Source organism: Trifolium pratense, linkage group LG7 (genome assembly GCF_020283565.1).
Source record: "Trifolium pratense cultivar HEN17-A07 linkage group LG7, ARS_RC_1.1, whole genome shotgun sequence".
NCBI lineage: Eukaryota > Viridiplantae > Streptophyta > Magnoliopsida > Fabales > Fabaceae > Trifolium > Trifolium pratense.
In genome coordinates this window covers 37853925-37878166 of record NC_060065.1, presented here as the reverse complement: position 1 = coordinate 37878166, position 24242 = coordinate 37853925, and the positions used below count along the sequence as shown (strand labels likewise).

Sequence of the window (24242 nt, the reverse complement as noted above, 5' to 3'; positions counted from 1 at the left end):
CACTGATTATAAATATGAATGTGTACTAACTTTACTTTGAACTAGAACTTTGACTCATGCGGTGCATGAGTCTAATTAGGTGTAATATGTAACAATAAAAAATAAAATACAAAAATTCTAAGAGCATTTTCAATAAGAGTAGTATAGGGAATTTCATGGACTAATTATTCTATATTTGTTTATGTGTTTATTTTATATTTTATATATTTTTTTAAATAATTTTGGAACCCCATTGTTTTGTTTACTTATTAAAAAAAAATTGCTGATAACTAAAGGTTAAAAAATTGATGATAATTAAAGGTTAAAAAAAATTAAAGACATAATTAAGAATATAAACTTAAGTAGACATCCATAAATAAATAAAAATTGTGATTAATTCCGCCGTTCAAATTTATTGAAGACAGGGTTAACATATTAGGATTCCTAAATTCTTTCATAATTGAAGCATATGTTTTAGCGGTTGAAAGGTTTTTATTGTAAGTAAGGGATGCAGGTTCGATGACAAATCTGTATTTTTTTAATATAAAGCTGCAATAAAAAGAAAGAGAAAATGAGAGGGGAAAAATTTGGTTTAGGGTTAGCTTATGTTAGCAAGCTTATAATATAAGAGATTATCGGTTTTTAATTGTTTAAATTGTGCAATAAAAATTGATGGTGCTTAATTGTCGTATGAAATCTTTCCTATGAAAGTTGATGAAGCTTAACACTTTGTGGACATAATTTAAATCACAATTGGTCTGCTAGTGCATATTGTATCAATTGATCATCGGTTAATATTAAATATGCAATGTTAAAATCAAAATAATGAATGTGATTAATGAGATGACTATAGTTGTGTTTGATTGTATTGCAAAAAAAAATTGATTTAGCAGAATTGAGTTTGATAATAACTTTCCAAATTACACGTGATAATAACTTTCCAAATTTCACATGATAATTGTTCTCTAAATTTATGATCCGGTAGAAAAAAAATCATTGATCAGGAAAGACATAAAAATATTTCGTGATGAATAATATAGTCAACAATAATTTTGATATGATATACTTTTAAAATTGATGGTGCTTATCAATTATTGCACATAATTTTAATCACAATTTATATACTTGCCATAGTGGTTGGAAATATTGCCTTGCATTGAAGGATTGCGAGTTCGAATCATAGTAAAGACAAAATTGTATTATTTTTTAATAAAAATTGCAAGATAAAATGGAGGGAAAACAGGGAAAACAAATTAGGGTTTAGAGTTTGCTTGTGTATACAAACTTATAATATAAAAGATAACATGGTTGTTTCATGAAAAAAGCTATTATGCGGGAAAAAAAAGACAAATAAAATATTATCCTTAATGAATAAATGTGAACAACTATTGCATTTATAACTACACTAAACAGAATCTCTGTTTCAAGATGAACTAGGTCCCATAAGTACTAACTCAACTGACAAAAATGTCGAAATTGTTAGGCCGGACGTCGTGACCTGGGTTCGAATCCGGGATCTCACAATTATATGTGAGTTAAATTTTAGTGGATTACCACTTCATTTAAGATGAATTAGGTATTCAACCCGTTCAACATTAGAATGTTTTAAAAAAATTGTGTTTTGTAATAAGTTGTATTGAAAATAATAATTTTTGGTAGATGTGTTGAATTATTTTTTATTATAAAAATGACTTTTAAAATATTTTTTAATTTTTTTCTCGTCAAGTGAATCTATAATGTAGATAGATAGATAGATAAAACTTGCTTTTAACATGGACAATGTATCATTCAGGTATATATAGATATCAGTAGAAGTGCAGCTGATTAGTGTATTATATTAATTAAAAAATTGTTTTATTAATATTTTTTTCGGGTTTGATTTATATTTCTTTAAATTAGTGTAATTTTTGTTTTAATGTATATTTTTAGTTTTTATGAACAAAAATGTAAATTATTTTAATATATTCTTTACATATCTATCATTCTTATCTCTCAATTTTTTCTTTATCTTTATCTTAAATATACTCCAATCTTCTTGTTATTGTTTTATTATATGAAAAAACGGTAAATACTTGTCTTGACCTTTATAAGAATAAGATAAGATGACAATTTAATTTAATTAATTCTAAATTCTTTTAAAAGGAATAAATTTTTTATACTTCAAAGAGACTTTTTATATTAGAATTAAATATATTAGATTAGATTAAATATTCAAAGAGTTTTCGAAACATCTTTGTCATTCCTTTGTAAATAGTATTTTATAGGGTTAAGTATATTTCAAATTAAAGTCACAACATTATTAAAACGATGGTTAGCGAAAACCAATATATATGTTAAACAAAGATTTAATCTTCATACCAAAATATTACCAAAAAAAAATCACTATCATTGTGCTCGAATAAAGTTATCATATTGCTGAAAGCCTGAAACAAAATGATGATAAGATTATGAGTTCACTTAGCATGTGAAAAGAGACTTAAAAAAATACACTAAACATGAATATTTTATTCATTATAAGGACAACAAAATATATTTAACCATAAGAAATTTTTAAAAAAACAATACAATATTGGTGAGAAAAAAAAAACAATACAGTATAAAAATTAATTACTATTAAAAAAAATCAAAATGAAACAGGAAAGGGATTAAATATGTGTGTGCTTTTCAATTTTATGCTAATTTGTGATGTGAAAATGAAAATAATATAAAAACTCATTCTTTCTTTCTTCTTCAAAATTCAAGAAACGAATGAAACAAAAGCGCACACATTGTGGAGTGCGAGCGACACATCTAATCTTTGTTCTTCAAGAATCGAATGAAACAAAATCCTCTGTGTGTGGATGTTCGGTGGTTCGCTCAATCATCTTTATTATTTGCAACATCAACAAACAACATTCAATTTTCTGCTTGAAAAAAGGTACAACTTTACCCATTTTCTTTCTCATTCTTGATCATTCAAGAAAATTCAATCTTCTGCTTGAGAAAAACAAAAGAACCTTAATTGTGCAAAAGTTGTTCTGTTATGTCCCAAAAAAACCTTAAAAGACAGTTTTTTTTTGGAGTTTCGTTTTACTCGTGTTTGGAATTTTCATTCTAACATATTTTCCCCATTTGGTTTATAATCGATACTTGTTGGGAACAATGGTGGGTTTCCTGTAACCCTAAATTTTCATTGTGCGAAGGAATCAGTTTTCATTATCTGAAAAAGGGGTGGAGTATATTGCCCAAGTAACCCTAAATTTGACCGTCAGAATCGATGAATATACATACTTTGTTATATAAATTTTGTAACAGATGGATCATAGATGCCTCAATGACCCTAGTCTCTGAGTGCGAAATCTAGTTGTTGCCTATTTGACCTTTGGAATCGATGAATATATATACTTTGTTATATAAATTTTGTAACGGATGCATCATAGAGGCCTCAATGACCCTAGTCCCTGAATGTGAAATCTAGTTGTTGCCTATTTGATCGTTTGAATCGATGATATATATATATATATATATATATATATATATATATATATATATATATATATATATATATATATATATATATATATATACATACACACTTTGTTATATAAATTTTGTAACGGATGGATCAAGATGCCTCAATGACCCTAGTCCCTCAATGTGAATCTAATTGTTGCCTTAATTGCTACTCATGCAATTGTCTCTATCGTTGTCCGCTTTTCTATTAAAAAAAATTATGAATTTTTATTCATAATGCATGAATGGGTGTATATTCAGCTTTGACGACCCTTTAGTCCCTAAATTTGATTCTGCAACTGCAATTAGAAGTGATTGCATTATGAACAACATTCAATCTTCTGCTTCATAAAAATAAAACAAAAGAACCTTAATTGAGCAAAAGTGTTCTTTTTGTCCCATGACCCTTTTCTTTGTTTGTCACCAATTTTTGAAAGATTAACCTTTTCTTTTGGTACGGTAAATTTTGGAACTTTCATTTCAATATATTTGCATTCATAAATCATATATGTTGAGATACCCATTTTTTCATTTTTTATTTTGTCAAGAACATTCAATCTTCTGCTTGAAAAAGAGGTACAACTTTACCCATTTTTCTGGTTCTTGATCATTGAAGAAAATCCAATCTTCTGATGAGAAAAACAAAAAGAACCTTAATTGTGCAAAAAGTGTTCTGTCCTAAGATCATGTTTGGTACCAATATTTTAAAAAAAAAAACAGTTTTTTGTTTGTTACGTAGTTTCACATGTTTTTGGAATTTTCATTCCAACATACTTGGCCCATCTGCTTTGCAATCAATACTTGTTGGGAATGATGGTGGGCTTCGATAAAAAGTAATTGGATGTCTTGATGCCTAATTTTTTTTTGGATAAATTACTTAATGACCCTAGTCCCTGGATGCGAAAGCTAGTTGTTGCCTTAATTGCTACTCAAGCAATTTTCTCTATCGGTGTCCGTTTTTCTATTAAAAAAATTATGAATTTTTATTCATAATAATGCATGAATGAGTATATAGTCTGCTTTGATGACCCTTAGTCCCTAAATTCAATTATGCAACTGCAATTAGAAGTGATTTTGCATTATGAACATAATGACCCTTGTCCCAAATGTTTCATAAGTTTTGTAAGGGATGGATGCCTCAATAATCTTTGAGAAAAATGCATTATGAATTCTTTATTCATAATGGAGTAAAATGTTGGATGAACATAATGTAAAATGTTGGATGAACATAATGACCCTAGTCCCTAAATGTGAAAGCTTGTTGTTGCCTTAATTGCTACTCAAGCAATTGTCTCTATCGGTGTCCGCTTTTCTATTAAAAAAAGTTATGAATTTTATTCATAATAATGCATGAATGGATATATGTTATGCTTTGATGATCCGTAGTCCCCAAATTCAATCATCTGCTTGAAAAAAGGTACAATTTCTGCTTAAGGGAAGAAAAAACCTTAATTGTGCAAAGGTACAACTTTACACATTTTTCTCTTTCTTGATCATTCAAGAACATTCAATCTTCTGCTTGAGAAAAACAAAAGAACTTTAATTGTGCAAAAGGTCTTCTGTTCTGTCCCAACAAAACCTTAAAAGACAGTTTTTTGTTTGTCGCGATAAGGGAGTTTCACTCGTTTTTGGAATTTTCACTCGAAGATATTTGCACCATCTGGTTTATAATCGATACATGTTGGGAATGATGTTGGCTTTCCAATTTTAAAGGGTATAAAAACCCTATATAAGACTGAATGATTGTGTGACGGAATCTTTTTTCATTATCTGAAAAAGGGGTGGGGAGTATATTGCCCTAGTAACCCTAAATTTGACCGTTGGAATCGATGAATATACTTTGTTTATATACTTTTTCCTTTGTAAGGTAAATTTTGGAACTTTCATTTTTTATCCCAGAAAAACAATTCAAGAACAATTTGGAGGTATCTGCTTATCTTACAAATAATGCATCACAGTTAGATGATCATACTATTCATCTTCTCCTCAGTGCTAATCACTGGCAAAAACGGTTTCTATGCTTTTGTTTTGATTTTCCTATCAGTTATGTTATTATTTGTCATGAGCAGCTTTTTGGGTTTAGTTTGTGAAGTTTTTGTCATGTGAACAGTGATTATGTCTTAATTTCACTTGTAGTTTTCTGAAAGCTTGTAGCTTCTAGGAGGACGGTCTTGTTGGGGGCTTGGGAGGTTTGTTTGTAAAAAATAGCATGGAAAGAACAACAATTTTTTTTATTCATCACTTGCAAGTTTAATATATGGCCATGGACCATTGTCTAGCTAGAAAGGGGATAAAGTATTCAAAGAGTGGGGATATAAAGGAAGAAATGGTAACCATAGACAGCTTAGGCATTTAAAACCTCTAGTTTCCTTAGCCTTGATGTAATTTGCAGAAGCAAGTTGTGATGACCGTGTTGTATAGCTGGCATGGTATCTGACTCTGAGGGAAGTATAATTCAATAAGCTTGATACATGGCTCTTGATACTATGTTAATATGGTTATATCCTAGAATGTTGTTCTTATTTGCTAATGTTGCGTGCAAGTTTTATAGCAATAGAACCATTTGGATATTTTTGCTGGTACTTGCTCATGACAAGTGAAATTCCAAGATTTCTTTGATTAAGTTGTATTGTTGGTGGAGGTCATTGATGGAAACAAAATTGAAAAGTGGAATAATACTCATTGTTGACAGTTATTCTTATGCTGGGGTGGCCTTCTCATCTGCTAAGGGACAAAATTTCGAGGAGGTCTTCTATTTTAGCTCAGTCTAGAATTCACATAATTGCTTATGTTCTCTCTCTGTTAGTAAATGGTGAATTTTAAATTTTGCAGGCCCCAGAAATTGGAGTGCTTTCTCCAGATCTTGTAGCATACCTTGACATCTCACCAGATGTAAGCAACACTTGCTATGTGGCCAATAAATAGTGGTTTGTTGGGTTAGGTTGCGACATGATTTCATTGTTGCTTATTTTCATGCCGGAAAAGGTTTTTATTCTGCAAAACCATGCTTATTTTCTATAATGTTTATCTGCTCCCTTTTCTCTGTTCCATGTTGTTGGGTTGGGATATAAAATTTTGAATTAAATAGTTAGATGTGTTACTTTTTTTCAGGAGGGTGGTTCAAGTCCTAATACCTAAATGATTTCAGCTTTCTTGCTTCTAAAGTTCATCCACCTTGAACTTCTGACTTTTTTTCACTATTGATGGGTTACTTGTTTGAGCTTGGTTCATGCATGTTTCCCTGTTTTGCTAATTTATATTCTTTGCACATTCACATCAGAAAGCTGCAGAAAGAGGAGGGTATGATGATGAAAGATATGAAAAGCTTGAGTTTCAGAAGAAGGTTGCCGAACATTACAATGTCCTTCATGATGCCTCCTGGAAGGTAATGAACTGTTTTTCTGGCCTCAAGAACATTACAAAACCCATTTTTTTCATTTTTTATTTTGTCAAGAACATTCAATCTTCTGCTTGAAAAAGAGGTACAACTTTACCCATTTTTTTCGTTCTGGATCATTGAAGAACAAAAAGAACCTTAATTAAAGTGTTCTGTCGCAAGATCATGTTTGGTACCAATATTTTAAAACAACAGTTTTTGGAATTTTCATTCCAACATATTTGCCCTATCTGGTTTATATTCAATTCGTGTTGGGAATGATGACGGACTTCGATAAAAACTTTTAATCTTCTGCTTCGATAAAAAGTGATTGGATTCTTGATGCCCAAAACATGCTGGATAAATTACTTAATGACCTTAGTCCCTGAATGCAAAAGCTAGTTGTTGCCTTAATTGCTACTCAAACAATTGTCTCTATCGAGTGTCCGCTTTTCTATTAAAAAAATATGAATTTTTATTCATAATTATGCATGAATGGGTATATAGTCTGCTTTGATGACCCTTAGTCCCTAAATTCAATTCTACAACTGCAATTAGAAGTGATTTTGCATTATGAACATAATGGCCCTTGTCCCAAATGTTTCATAAGTTTTGTAAGGGATGGATGCCTCAATGACCTTTGAGAAAAGTGCCTTATGAATTCTTTATTCATAATGGAAAAGTTGGATTGTGACTTTCAAAGGAAAGAAATTTAATATGAAAGTTTATTCAAAATGTGGGTGGTGTCTATTTTTTTTACCCTAATTGTGAAAGTAAATAGCCAAGCTACATGAAGGTGTAGCCCTTATTTAGAAATAAAGGAACAAATGAAGCAGAAACCACAATGTCAGCAAAAGAGTACGCTTTGGATGCTAAGAAGTCGAAGGGGAACAATGATCACATTACCGGTATGTGTTATATATTTAAATCGAGAACTTCTTTTTCTGTTGTTTATAGTACATCACATTACTTCATTTCCTCAAAATGGGTTAAAAGGCTTAATTTAGAATTAGACCCTTTACCTACTCCAATGGTAGTAACAGCTGCAACTGACGGTAGAATATAGACTGGATGGGTATATGAAAATTGTCCCATTACAGTTTCCGATCGAACCTTTTTAGTGGACTTGATTTGTGTACATTTGAAGAGTATGGATGTCATATTAGGTATGGATTGGCTTTCAGCCAATTCGGTATATCTTGGATGCAAAAAGAAAATTGTTTTCATACCACCCGGAAACATGGCAGAAGGAGAAGTCATATCTGCATCACTCGATAATTCTTGAAAAAATTGTGTTTGATTTATCTAATAAATTGAAACAATGAACATTCATTGTGTGCCGGAATCTTTTTTCATTATCTGAAAAAGGGGTGGAGTATATTGCCATAGTAACCCTAAATTTGACCATTGGAATCGATGAATATACTATGTTTTATAAATTTTGTAACACATGGATCATAGATGCCTCAATGACTATAGAGTAAAATGTTGGATGAACTTAATAACCCTAGTCCTTGAATGTGAAAGCTAGTTGTTGTCTTAATTGCTACTCAAGTAATTGTTCTTATTGGTGTCCGCTTATCTATTAAAAAAATTATGAATTTTTATTCATAATAATGCATCAATGGGTATATATTTTGCTTTGATGACCTTTAGTTCCGAAATTCAATTCTACAACTGCATTTAAAAGCGATTTTGCATTATGAACTTAATCACCCTAGTTCCTAAATCCTAATGTTTCATAAGTTTTGTAAGGGATGAATGCTTCAATGATCTTAGAGTAAAATGCATTACGAACTCTTTATTCATAAAGGAAAAGTTGGATGGAAGAAATTTGAATATGAACTTTTATTCAAAATGTGTATGACCCTAATTGTGAAAATGTCACTGAGATGATTTTTCTTTTTCTTTTCATTATCTATAAAGGGTGGCATGGTATACATGAACCAACTAACTCCAAATTCGATAATAAGATGGTTTTACTTTTTTCCATGATTTTTGTAAGGGATTGTGTTGCTAACCCAAAAATGTTGGATGATGCCTTAATGCGAAAGCTAGTTGTTACCTTAAATGCAATTTTAATATAAAATTTTATTCATAATATAAGGCACAAATGTTTTCTATTGTGCTTTGATGACCCTGGACCTTGTATTCAATTATGCAAATGCAATTAGAAGTGATTTTGCATTATGAACTTAATGTCCCTAATGTTTCATAAGTTTTGTAAGGAAATGTGAAAGTTGGAATCGATGAATATACTTTGTCTTAATTTTTTTTTTTGACGGATGGATCATAGATGCCTCAATGACCATAGAGTAAAATGTTGAATGAACTTATTGACCCTAGTCCCTAAATGTGAAAACTAGTTGTTGCCTTAATTGCTACTCAAGCAATTGTCTCTATTAGTGTCCATTTTTCTATTAAATATCATATCCCTTAATTTTTACACATCTTCTTCTTCTTCTTCTTCTACTTCTTCAACCTTCTTCTTTCATCTTAATTCCCTCCCACTATTTTCAATATCCCACCCCATTAATGGTGGTTGGTTCCTCTATCCAAATTTGTTAACCTAGTGTGCATCTATCCCTTTTTTTTTTGTTTGACAAAAGATGATTTTTTTAAGCATGACTTCAATGATGGTGGAAAGAAAAAAGGTTGTGCTTAATTGCAATGGAAGAGGATGAGACATGTGTAAAGAGGAAAAGGTTGGAGTGGTGGGAGTTGTATATCAGAGAATGTGGAAGCAGAACAATTTTTATAATTTTCTTTTACACATTTTTAAAAATAATAAAATTTGACATGACAGTTAAGTGAAATATAATTGGATATTTGTGTAAACCACGCTTTACTACGACCGTGCATCTCCATTGCACTCATACATAAAAGCTTATTTATTTGTCTAGATTATTTTGAATAAACTAAAAAAATAAGTCAATTCAAACTTATCCTATATTTCATATTATATAAAAAATATTTTAATGAATAAAATAAGTTAAATTTTGTTACTATATAAAAAAAGTTTAATTGCAGTTTTGGTCATTCTATTTTTACTATTTTGCAAAAGTGATCCCCTATTTTAAAATTCGATAGTATTAGTCCCCCTAACAAATATTTTGTCTAAAATATGGTGATACAACATGTTTTTATGAAGGATTTTTCTTATAGTTCCATCGACGTTGATATTTTCCGATCATCAGACCATATGCCACGTCATTTAAAACATATCACATCGTCAATTTATAGTTAAAAATTATAATAACGGACCAAAATTGTCACATTTTTAAATAGAGAGACCAAACGTGTGCAAAATGATGAAAATAGGGACCAAACTGTAATTTAAAAACAGAAAGTCATCTGTGGGCTGCGCTGTAGCCCAAAAGATCATTGACATTGTCACATGTGTATATTTTAGTGGGAGCTCACTTTTTTTGAAGAAACCCGTTTGTCTTTTGCAAATGTAGTTAAAAGAGGCAAGCTTTTTATTTCATGTGAGAAACAAGAATATCTTCCCTCACCAAGCTTGCTGAATTGAGAGGTTATATAAAGCCAAAGCAAGGGTCGATTTTTAACGACCCTTTCAACTTCTCCCTGATAAACAAACAATTATGTTCTCACCTGTAAAAAAAACCTTTGACATATATATATATATATATATAGGTTAGGTAGAAAACACAACTATTACACCACTAAGTTTACTCAAGTGATGAAAGATTTGAATACTTTGTTAGAAGTTATGGGTTCAATCTCATCTCCATTTTTTAAATAAAAAACACATATTTCAAGTTCTTATTAACAAATGTCTCTGAAACACTCTTTAATGAAATTATTTATTAAAAAAGGTGAGTATTTTAATTTTCGACTCCACATATTTTTATAAGAATTTACTATTTAAAATTCATAAGAAGTCTTCATTTTTTTAAGACAATCATTAGTATTTTCCTATATTTAAATAGTATTCAGTTTTTCCGTAGATGATTTGTTTTTCTCTAAATAAATATAAGACTCTCTACAAATTTCTATATGCATTTGCTCATTTTCCAAATATATGTCATATTATTATTACCAATTTACATTGAAATATAAAAAGTTAATATTAAATGTAATTAGACATAAATGATACACTAGGGGAAGTTTTGTTTTTTCAATTTTTTTATCATTATATTTGATACGAAATTTTCACTATTAATTAAGTGATAACTATTCTCCAACAAAAAAGTTCAAACACACCTTTTTGTTAAACATGTAGTTGCGTTGTTGGTATTTGTTTGAAGTTATACATTAGTTAAGTTTTTCGGTTGTTAAATGATAAATATGTAAAGGGTTATGCTAACCGGTGCCCCCGGGGCACTGGTTAAGGAAACCAAAAAAGGAAATTTTTAAATTGAAAATAATATTTTTTAGACTTTCGAGGTGTTGACTACACAAAGTTCAATGTCATATTACTATATTTGCTTCCTTAAACAGTGCCCCGGGGGCACTATTTAGCATTTTCCATATGTAAAAGTAACTTGAATTTATAAACTAACTTTTAAAGTTAAGATCTAAATATATTTAATACTTTTTAACTGAATTTTCTCCGTACACAAAAGTGTTTCAGAATCAAACTTTTGCATGCCAAGACATTTAAGACACATACTATTATTGAGATTGATAGGGATATTGATTTTCATTGTTAGGCATCCATTACTATCAAAGAAGGTTTGCTTATGTAGTGAAATCTTGTCTGAGTCAGATTTTTGTTGTTTTTTCATTTTTCCTTTTCTCATTATATAGAAAAAAGAATCTTGTTTACTAAGAAAAGAAAGCTAGCCAGCCCTCTCATACGTTAGTGGAATCTGGTCGGTAGTACGTGGCAATATATTATTTGTTAATTCGTTACAATAAATCTCTACCATAAACTAAACCACACCGACTTTTACATTATTTATATGCAAAAGCATGTGTTGGGTTTTGAGAAAGGTGAAACCTTTGGCCATGAACAAAGCTAAAAAAGTCACGAAATAAATTTCATTACTTTTGGAGCTACCTTTAGTCTTGTTATTAAATGACATAGACCTGAAAATATATATGTTTATGAATTAAGACATTCTTCATCTTGAATATTGATGTTTAAGTTGGCATGAATATATGTCTATTCAAAATCTAATTGATCATACCTTATAATGACATTGATATGGCTCACCTTCCAAATTTTCATAGAACATAAAACAGATATGTTAAGAGTTAGGATAGGATGAGATAAGTTCGAGCAGTACTTCTCACTTTACATTACAAGTTAATTTTATAAAGATGAGTTAAATTACACATATAAAAGGTAAGTATTTATTTTTTTAAAAAATAGATGAAATGATAATATAGTTATTAAAAGCTCACACTTATAGAGGGGAAGTTGAAGTTCGAACTCTAATCACAACATATCTAACCTAATTTTAACATTTTTGTCAGTTGAACTATGATTTATGAAATTTTGTTTGGAAGTCTATATAAAAACGTACTCAATAAATTAGTTTGTAAGGTCCATTCAACCGATAATGTCGCTAGTTATGTTGAACACTATTATTTAAACTTAAACTCGAAATCTCAAAATTATGAGTTTTAAGTGGTGTGTTTTCCCAAATTTTTTAGTGGCGTGTGTATTGAGCTTTGTTGGGAATAAAGTAGGGAGTCTCATTGGATTGGACCGACACATTGAGTCTTGAGCGAGTACTAAACAAGTGATTTTTTTATACTAAACATGTGATTTTAGGTTTACAAATCATCTCACTTATATGTTGTTCGATTTCAACTCTTTTAACTTAATGTACAAGCTTTTATACGTAGAAAAGCTTTTATCTCCAATTTTTTATATTTACAAATATGTTACAATTCTTTATAAAATATTAAAGTGGATCATCACATAACAATAAGTCAATTAAGCTCAATATTTTATAGTACATTTACATACAATAAACACTTGTTCTATGAGCAATTGGTTACCTTTCATTAAACAAAAAAAGTTAGCACATTACACGACACTATGACCACTATATAAAACCTCCTATTATGCATCATTTCCCACAAACAATAACCTTTTCATCCCATAATTGTTTTAAGGATCCAAACCAAAACAAAAAATGGCCACAACTCAAAACTCTCAATCAACTCTCCCTTTACACCTTTGTTTCTTCTTACTTACCCTTCTAATCTTCCTTGGTTTCTCATGGTACTCAAACTATGAATCAATCATAGAGAGCATAATGGATCAAGTGAAGATGTTTCTAATGATTTCACCACTTTTGCTTCTTTTTGTTGTTCACTTTCTTTCAAACTATGGTGATGGAATTTTCTCTTCTATGATTCCTTTGCCTGAAAAAGAGTCTCTTCATAGAGCTGGTGGAACTCCTTGGGGTGTTGGTTTGTTTCTTGTTGTTCTTCTTTTCATGATTTCTTATCAATCTTCCTTTCAAGAACGTTGGTTTCCTCTCCTCAGCAGGTGAAATAATTAAGAAGTGATATGAAACTTTGTAATTATAGTTACTATATAAGCAAGTGAGTTCTCTTGGTTTTTTTGTGAAATGAGATTTGACTTGTTTTAATTAATGTTTTTATGTTTCTTAGTTTTTTGTAATTTTTTAAGGCTTTGTATTTTTTGTTTTTCCATCTAAGGTGTATTTATAAGGACTTGATGAATCTAAGTAGATACAGTACTTTGTATTATGATAGATTAAGATTAACGACATTCAATAAAAACGCATAAATCATTACTCAAAGCGTTAACATGGATGATCTTTACGATATAAACTTTCAATTCAACGTTGGATTTTGTAAAATTTGTATTCGTCAAAGCGTTAAGCGGTGTAACATTACTCAAATGTTACACCGGTGTAATTTGATCTCTCTCTCTCTCTCTATATATATATATATATATTGGATTTGCTAATTTAGACACACCTAAAATGTGAAAGTTGTTTTTTTTAATGGTTTAAATAATATTTTGGCCCTGTAAGTTGGCGTTTTTTGCTTTTAGTCTTTGTATTTTTTTTTTAGGAATTCATCCTTGTAAGTTGACGTGTTTTTGCTTTTAGTCCCTAAAGCTAAAATTTGCATGAAACATGTAGATTTTAAATCCGAAGGAAAATCCGCAAGTTTTCCTGTGGATTTTCCTACGAATTTTAGCTTTAGGGACTAAAACCAAAATATTTTAACATACATGGATGAATTGCTAAAAAACAAAGATACGTGGTCTAAAAACAAAAACACGCTAACTTACAGGGGCCAAAAGACCATTTATGCCTTTTTTTAATTGTAATCATAAAAAATATACTTATAAAGACTTTCTAAAATGTCCATGAAGCTAGGCAGCTCTTCGAAGGAGAATCTCGTAATACAAACATTTAGATAGTAGAGATGTTTAAGATGAGGTGGGGTGCTGAAGGAGGTGGCGACAAAGGTTGTTTGCTTGGAGGAGGAGTAGGTTGTGGAGTGTTTTATGCTTTTCGATAGAGGTGTACATGGATCGAGTAAATCCGGTCAACTCGGTCAAACCCACCTAATCCAACCCAAAAAATTGGGATGGGTCGGACAATTGGTTGGATTCAAAAGTGAAAAACTAAAAAAAAAAATCGGATTTCGGGTAAAATCGGACCCAACCCAAAAAATCCACTGACCCACTAGTGTTATGGTTTTTTTAAATATTTTTAACAAAAATACTAAAGGTTTTGTCATTTGATCGTTAAATATTTTTATAGTGAAATAAGTTATACTATTTTTTAAGAAAATAAAAAGATTGAATAATTTTTATAAGCAAATATGATAATTCATCGCACTATTTTTAAAAAAATAAAAAGATTGAATAATTTTTATAAATAAAAATGATAATTAATTGAACTATTTTTAATAGTGAACTAAATTTACGCTATTTTTCAAGAAAATACAATGGGTGGTTATTTTTATGAAAAAATATGATGATTCTTCATTGAGATATCTAATATTAAAAAAATAAAAAAATAATTTGGGTAACCCACGACCCAACCCAAAACATAGTAGATTTACCCAACCCAACCAAATGTTGTAACGAGTGGTTATTTTACTAGATCCAATCCGGAGTACCCTATGTCGTCCGGGTTTTGGTTAAACCCAACTCAAACCGGCCCACATACACCGTTACTTTTCGATAATCAATTTTGCAGGCACACATCAATGACACTAGGAGATGGCCTGCAGAGCATAGAGATTTATATGGACTAAATTTTTTCCTTTGAAAGTCTTTATCTTTGCTTAGAGGTTGTTCCTAAACAGGTTAACAACTAAAGATAATTTGATTCATCGAGCTTTGATTAATTTGAGCTCGTTACATTGTATAGGCATATGTGGATTGGTGGACCATGACCCATGATAGGTATCTTAATGAATTTATGAATGAAACGGTGATAATGATAACAAAAATTATAAAGGAAACTTGCAATTGTATTGAAATGGGTTCAAATTACAGTAGAATGAAGTAACGAAAACAAGTAACAAATTGGTAGTGGAACTACTAATCCCAAAAGCACATAGTGCTCCCCAAATCACTATGAAAGTGATCGACACAAACCAAATACGTGAATGAATATTCTCTTTCTACTAAGCACTATATATATAACCAATTCCTGATGCAGCACATGCACTCCTCATGCATTCTTTGCCACCTCATCATTCTTTCATTCCTTTCCCTCTTCCTTTCCACACCTTAGGTTTGGGCCAAAGTCAAGGCTCACTTCATGATTCAAGTCTTTATCAATACCCACCCCTTCAAACAACTTTGTCCTCAAGGTTGAACTTATTTTACATCCATCAAACTTGTCTCTATCAAATACAAAGTTGAACCATCCATAAAAGATAATCAAATAATTCCAGCAGCAATCACAAGTTCCAGTTGCCATAGGAAAATTTAGTTCTCCTAGGTCCCATTGTTGGAATGCACGCAATGACAACATGTCAAAAGAAAACCCGGTCTTCATTTCTTCTAAACTCCCCATCAATGTGTTCCAAAATTGCGCCAATGTCTCACCCAAAATAGTTGTCAGCCAATCATTTCTATCAATCAAAGAGCTCCATGAACACACATTTACCTCCTTCCCTTTTGGCCAAGCTAAAAGAAAATCAAGCTCATTTGCAAGATCCACCATAATGTGTGTCATTTAAGCCGTCTCAACAATTTTCTCAAATCATCGATACTACAGTGTCATTTTCTCCTGATATTAAAAAGATTCAAGATGATATTGCTGGCCCCTTGGGATTGAAATTTGATGACTGTAATGAATCAGATAGACCCAAAAAACTATGGAGCGATTAACCAATGGTGAGAAGATTCTCCTAATATTGGATGATACGTGGGGAGATATCGATTTTGATGAAATAGGGATTCCATATACAGTGACAATTACAAAGGCTGTAGAATTCTTGTGACCACACGCAATATGTTGGTGTGCAACAGATTAGGATGCGGTAAGAAAATCCAACTGGAACATTTATCGAAAGAAGATGCGTGGATCATGTTCAAAAGGTATGCTGGTCTAGGCGAAAATTCAACTAAAAATTTGCTCAACAAGGGTCGTAAAATTGCAGATGAATGCAAAAGGTTACCGATTGCAATTGCTGCTATCGCCAGTAGTTTGAAGGGAGAAGAACATCAGGAAGAGTGGGACGTGGCCTTAAATTCCCTGCAGAAACATATGTCCATGGGCGGTGTTGATGATGATTTGGTTGGCATTTATAAATGTTTGAAGTTTAGCTATGATTATGTTGTTTTCGGATTTTAAAAAACCTTTTAAAAATAATTTTTAGCCAGAGATTACTGGGTTGAGTCGCGGACTAGGTCGCTCTCTTTAAGACGTTTCGTGGCACTGCCCAAAATTGTGCAAGCAGACTATCAACCACGCCGTCCCCAAGATAAAACAGCCCAATTTCAACTGTATACCGATATGCTACTGCACGATAGAAATCGGTCAAAGAATACACACTCTTGAATGGTACTACAATACCACTTGAATTGATGCTACGACATCATTCTATGTTTCATCGGTGATTCAGTGATACTACAATATCACTCAGATTGATGCTACAACCTCAATCTATGAATCAACGGTACTACGATACCACATGTGATACTACAATACCACATGTATTGATGATACTACAATATCAATTAATATAATGACACTGAGGCCATTCCAATATGGTACTAAGACCATTCTCAAATCAAAGGGATAATGGTAATAAGACCATTCTTTATTTGAAGGAACTAGTGATACTTTGATCACTCATAATATAAACCAAATTAAGAGTAATAAGGTTTATTCTTTTATTCAAAGCTTCAACTTATGAAATACTCTAATATGCATAAAGTAATTTTGTTAGAATTAAAAGTCTAACAACACAATAGAATAGGTTCAATATAGACATATCAAACTTAAAATCTCCAAAGAAAATTCATGTTTATAATCAAAACATAATTTATAATCAAATAACCTTTTTTAATCATCTTTACCGAAAAATAACTTTCTAAATCATCTTTCGAAAAATAACTTTCTAATCACCTTAAGTAATCTTTCTCAAGAAAAAATGGTTCTAACATAGTATAAAAAACCTAAACCATGATGATTTCATCGAATTCAAAAGAACAGCTTTTATCTATAATTTCATGAGATAGCATCTCAACATAACAAGAGGCACATAAAAGATATTAATTAACCTCAAAATGATCCTGCGATGAATTGCAGTAGGGCAGGTATATGAAAACTAAGGTGCTAGAGAATTCCAACTATACAATATGTAAGCCTTACCAAAACTAGTTGGAAAAATCTATTCAAGGACCTTTGTGCATACCAACAATACGAAATGAATTTTTTTCATACAAAGGATGAAGACAAAACTTCCAATACATAGTGCAAATTCTCAATTTTGTGATGATATTCTCAATAACTTGAAATGCTAACAGCATAACGAACAATGAATTTCTTTTTCATTGAAATATGATATGCATGCATCATCTTCTTTGAGAAGCTTGCCGTCACTATATATTAAACGCTGCGATGTATATGCATATATTTTCTTATCTTAGTGTAGCTATCAATTAGAGTTATTCTCCCTTAAATTATCAGTTACAAAATGAAGGAAAATAAATCACAATTAAATAAATAAATGTGAGATTTAATTTTATTTATTTTCTCAAATTACACACTAGTATGCTACAACACACTAGTATGTTCTGGTACCCAATATGGGACTCAAATTTATTTTCAATTTACACACCAATGTGAACACCAATGTGAACTTTGTTCCAACAGATTATCTCAAGGACAAAAAAGCCAAGGAATTGTTCCTCTTATGTTCTGTATTCCAAGAAGATGAAGAAATCTCTACTGAAATTCTAACCAGACTCGGCCTCTTTGGGGAAGGTTATGACAAATACAACGATGCTCGAAATCTAGTAGTTGTAGCCAAATATAAACTCCTCGATTCATGTTTACTGTTAAAGATATATGGTGGAGATGTAAAAATGCATGACTTGGTTCGTGAAGTAGCCCATTGGATAGCAAACAATGAGATTCTGGTAGTAAATTTTTCTAACCAAAATCAAAAGTCATTGGTGGGAAGGGATAATAATATCAAATATTTGTTATTTGATGGCAATCCAATGGATTTATTTTCCTCTAGGTTTGATGGTTCTGAACTTAAGATTCTGATTTTGATCGTGGACATGGGTTGTTTTGTGGATGTTCCTGTTTCATTTTTTGAAAATATTGCAGGGCTTCGTGTTTTGAATTTAATATGTCAACAAAATATATCATTACCACAATCAATTCGGTCATTGACGAATATTCGTTCTCTATTAGTTGAAAGTGCCGATTTAGGTGACATCTCTGTTTTGGGAAGGCTGCAAAGTCTTGAGACTCTTGATTTGACTCGTTGTACAATTGACGAACTTCCTCAAGAAATTGCAAAATTGAAGAAACTTAGATTGTTGAACTTGGACAAATGTAACATTAGAAGTAGTAATCCATTTGAAGTTATCCAAATATGCCCATCACTTGAGGAGTTGTACTTCTGGTGTAGTTTCAATGATATTTGTCAGGAAATATCCTTACCTACATTGCAAAGGTATCATCTCAATGATGATTTCGGTAAAAAGAACCTTTCACTATCAAAATGTGTGTTTCTTCTACATGATTATTTGTCAGAAGCAACATTTAAGCATGTGATGCAAACAGCAGAGCTTCTTAAGTTGGAAATAATTGAGAAGGGATGGAGAAATATGATGCCTGAAATTGTTCCTATAAATAAAGGTATGAATAATCTAATTGAGCTTCGTTTGAAAGGTTATTCACAACTACAGTGCCTCGTAGACACTAAACATATTGATTCTCAAGTACCAAATATCTTCTCCACCTTGGTTGTACTAAAGCTCAAGAAAATGAATTCTTTTGAAGAATTATGCAATGGTCCCATCTCCATTGACTTTACGAGCAATTTAGAGAAGCTAACTATCAAGTACTGTGGAAATTTGAGAAGCTTGTTTAAATGCAGCCTAAATGTTTGCAATCTAAAGACCGTGAAACTAAGATCATGCGCAACATTGGTTTCTGTTTTTCATCTGTCAACTTCTGGAAACTTGCCGCTGTTGGAAGAATTGAAAATTTACATATGAATGGAGAGTGGATGACGCGATTGAAGAAATATTAGTTGATGGTGATAATGATAATAACAAGAGCTGCAGCTCATTGTTTCCGAAGCTGAAAGTTGTCAATATTGAGGATTGTCCCCAATTACAACTTATATTTCCACTTCTTTCTGGTAAAGACCTTTTGTTATTGGAAATTATCAGAATAGCATGTTGTTATAATCTGAAACACATATTTGGCCAATACCAAGATGTGGAACTCGCTTCACTAAAAGAATTGCATCTAAATGATTTGCCAAATTTCATTGACATATTTCCAGAATCTTATCATTACACTAAAGGCAGGGTCATCTGATTCTATTTCCAAGCCACAAACACAATTGGAGCCTATCAAATCCAATATATTTTCTTGGAGTCATATTTGTTGTTATGAATACAAATTGAAGGGCAGCACAACAAGTACTAAAGATCAACCGCAAGACTGCTCAATCTCCATGGTAACCCTCTCATATTTTCATGTTAACTATTGATAATTTCTCTTTTTAATTTATATATAGGTCATATCTAGTGAGAATATATATGTTTCTTATGTGAGAATAATGAAAAGAATAATTATTGACCCTTAGATCTAAATAAATGGCTTAGATTAAAATACAGTTTTTAATGAGTAAAAAAAAAGTTTTGATTGCATGAAATCAATTATGTGTTTATGGCAAGGTAGCTTGTGTTTAATATTATATGTTTGTTAATAAGGTGTAGTAAATTTGACATTGTAACTATTTAAAGGGATTTGAGTTCAAATTTCCTCATAGATATGACAATTATAAAACTTTAAGCTCATTGCAGACTCAAAAAAAAAAAAAAAACTCTAAGATCATTTTTAATTGTAAGGGATTGTTTGGTTTGATTTAAGTTTGTTATTATTTGTGATTACAATATAGGCATCGAATTCAAGTCATCTTCACTTATGGGAACGTGCTAAATGTCTTTCAAGATCAACATTATCACATATCCTGCTATGCAATATTAAAGTGATAAAACTGGTGAAACTTTCAAAGATAAAATCAGTGTTTGTGTTGTCTATTGCACCAAAAATGTTGTTAGAAAGCTTGACTATTGAAAATTGTCATGAATTGAAGCACATAGTAGTAGACATTGGAGATGTCAGTGGTGGGGGCAATGACAATGTCTAATTTTAGATGTTAAAAAAAAAAAACTAGCTAGCATTTAAAGGAGGGTACCCAAGTATTTGAGAGCTGCTTGTCGCAATTCCTCTTTTTTCATATCTAATTTTAGATGTTAAATTAAATGTTAATTTATTCTTATTTTATGCATGTTCTTATTTATCATTCATTTATTGTAGGAATTAAGTGGGAACATGGGCCATGTTTGTCTCAATGAAGTAAATGAACAGCAAATGAATTTAGGTTTGAAAGCCATTCAGTTGAATGATATGCCTATGATTACCAGCCCTTTTGTTGGTCCCAAAAAATCTTTTGCCCTCCAAAACCTTACAAAGATTAAAAATCATGCGATGTGAAAAATTGGAAATTGTTTTCTCCACTTCTGAAATAAGGTGTTTACCACAGTTGCGTCGTATAAGAATTGAAGAATGTAAAGAGTTGAAGCATATGATTGAAGATGATTCAGAGAATAAAGAAATGTCAAACTTTATATCTTCAAAACCACTCTTTACAAAGCTAGAAATACTTGGTTGTAAAAAAGTGCAAAATGTTGAAATGTATCTTTCAGGTCTCCACATGCAAAGAGCTTCCTCCTAAGCTAAATGTTCTATGGATAAATGAAGCAAATGAGCTACAAGAAGTATTTGGAACTGAAGGTGATCAGAAAGTTGAGATTCCAAATCTGAATGTTGTAATATTTGAAGAATTCATGCGTAAGTATTTCTAAATGCTAGAGCTCATGGATTGACCTATCTAATTGAAAGTAGACATTTCAATTTTATTTGTATGCTTATGAGTTGCTATTTAGTGATCTATATAATATTTTGATATAGATTTTGACTTGCACTGGAATTTACGGTGTCTATTCAAACAATTACAAGAAGAACCCAAACACCACAATATCGGTAGTGAAAATCCAAGTTTAGAAACAGCTGAAGATTTTGGAGCTGAAATTGAAGTTCAAACAACATAAAGACACATGTTGACTTCTTCACAGGTCAATACCATTCTATCTATTCTTGCTTGTATTTTGTTTTTACTTTTTTCCAAATGCTGGAGGTGAATTATATCACCATCTTAAACATCCTTCTAATTTTAAGCAGGGTATCGAGATAAGTGTTGAAGAAGGAAACCCACTTGGGTTGGTGCATTGGTATTGACTTTGGACCTGGGAGTGTGCTCCTCTTGAGGTCTGAGGTTCGATTATCTCTGGCGCCAATTTGGGTGGGCTAATTTAGCTTCTTCAAAAAAAAAGTGTTGAAGAAGGAACTACATCAACTAGTAATGCCAAGACAATAACATCTTCACGTGTGAGTTTATTATATGTAACAACGTCAAGACTTCAAATTAACATTGTCTTTTGTTGAATTTGTTGAAAATGTTTCTGGTTTAGAAAATTCAGAAGTAATTTCCATGACGACCTTAGTATTAGTAATCGATATAATTAATAGCTCAATATAACTAATGCTTATGTTCTTCTTATTACAGAAATTGTTGAATGAACAATCAAGGAGTCAACAATGTTTTAATGTTTTTTATATTACCCATCTCAGGTACCACATAACCATCTCAGGTGAAAACTCTTTGTTTCTGAATTATATTACCCACTTAAATATCTTTTTCATTTTGTGCAGGGAATCAAGTTAAGTGTTGAAGATATAACTACATTAATGCCTAATACCAAGACAATAACATCACCAACTCATTCTGAACCAAATACTTCACCATCAGGGCCATTCGTTACTTTTTATCATAAAACATATTCACAGGTGAGTTTATTCCTTATGGAACCAAACTTTAAAACATTTCCTTCATATTTTAATGTTTTTTATTCATTAATTTCCATGACCATGAAATTGAATTTAAAATAATCTAATTTTCAATTCATATTATTTCTATAGTGAGAAGTCAGGATCGACTATCTTAAATATATTTTGGTAAATATTGAGAGATTGATCCTGTTAAGAATCCCCACCTTACAAAGAAATATGAAATTAAACAAGTTTTATTTCAAGTTCTTACAGATGTACTACAATTTATTTACGTTTTCATGTTATGCAATAAGTTGGAGGATTCAACTACATCAGAAAAAATGTAGCAGCAAATTTGTCTTCCATTTCAGAAACAATGAATGAGCCACATGTACAAATTAGTTGGTCCTAAACAAAATGCATTATTCCTCTCATTTCCAACTAAAACGTCATTTTAATCTTATGCAGGGTGTTGAAGGTGGCGCTAAATTTACTAATGCCAAGACAATAACATCGCCGACTCATCACAGGTATGAGTTTTTATCATGTAACTAAGCTTTCAAACACAGTTCTTTTGCTTTCTAACGTTGATTCTTTTGTTTTCTATTTTTATTCTTTCTATAATGAATTCAGACTCGGAGTTTATCATACAAATATTACAATTTCCAAATATGTAGATATCATTTGTTTATTTGAATATGTGTAGGAACAAGATGTTAATGTCAGAGACTCTCAGGAAACTAGTATGACCAATAATGATCAAGGTGAAAACTCTTGGGATCAATTTTATTTTCTAAATGTTACCTCATCTCCCTTTTGATTTTGAAGTTGAACTCTCTTTTCTCCCAACATTTTGTTGAGTTTCTCTAAATGATGATGCTTTCATGAAAGTAAGTTCAATTATTGGAGAACAATTTCGTAAGGATGATCCCTCTCCAAGCAATAGCTTTCCTTTGCCTTTTTCATTTCTTTGGTGGGATTTTATCCTTCTTGTGTTTCGGATTTAGTTAACCGAAATAAATCGCTTATGGATAAACAACTTATATACAAATCCTTGTAGCATTAGAGCTTATAACACAAAAGTTCTTATACTCGATAAGTTTTTTACGTTTGGATATGTACACTAAAAGTACACTAAAAACTACTTATTTAACTGAAGTGTTTGAATATATCATTACATAAGAAATTATAAATTTAAGAAACGGCTCGTACCATGCTCCTTCGCAATAATGTTGCTAAGAGAAAAAATTTACACAATGGTATAATTTTATTATTTATACAAACATTATATCTGACACCATATATGTTTAGAGGTATGTTATTCAAACATCAAATTTTGCTGACAAAAATACGACAACGCAACTCATTCACTCTATGCATGCACACCGAGGCAGCTCAAACAATTATTAAAAAAGTCAAATAGTGCGTGATGCATGATGCCTCAATTAAAGCAGAAGTCTAACCCTACACTTTAATATTATACATAATTACATTACAATCTAATAGTTAGTCAAGATCTAATTAACTAATTGACTTATAGTATATAGATAGTTGAAGTGAAATCTTTCATTCTAGTACATATTAACTGCAGCTTGATTTAGAACTTCTGCTACAAATAACACTCCTCTGCTTAAGGCTCTTCTGTTCTCTTGATGAATCAATCTTGCAATATTAACATATTTCTTAGATGGAATATGATCCCTTTGATCATTGACATTCCATATGAGAACACTTTTTATGGCTTTATTCTTGATACCCTTCATTTAACCTTAGCTTTCTCTCAAGGCTGACCTACACTGAATTTTTTGCCCATCCAACAT

General features: G+C 31.2%; 1 long non-coding RNA gene and 1 pseudogene across 1 annotated transcript; both read left to right on the top strand.

Annotated features, from left to right (window-relative positions):
- The first annotated feature begins 2713 nt into the window (after positions 1 to 2713).
- LOC123898240 lies at positions 2714 to 8348 on the top strand. Its single transcript, XR_006805285.1, has 3 exons — positions 2714 to 2896; positions 6304 to 6363; positions 6752 to 8348. It is a non-coding gene; the product is annotated as an uncharacterized LOC123898240 (long non-coding RNA).
- A 4735-nt stretch (positions 8349 to 13083) lies between these two features.
- On the top strand, positions 13084 to 21644 carry LOC123896386 (annotated as a pseudogene).
- Positions 21645 to 24242: the final 2598 nt, after the last annotated feature.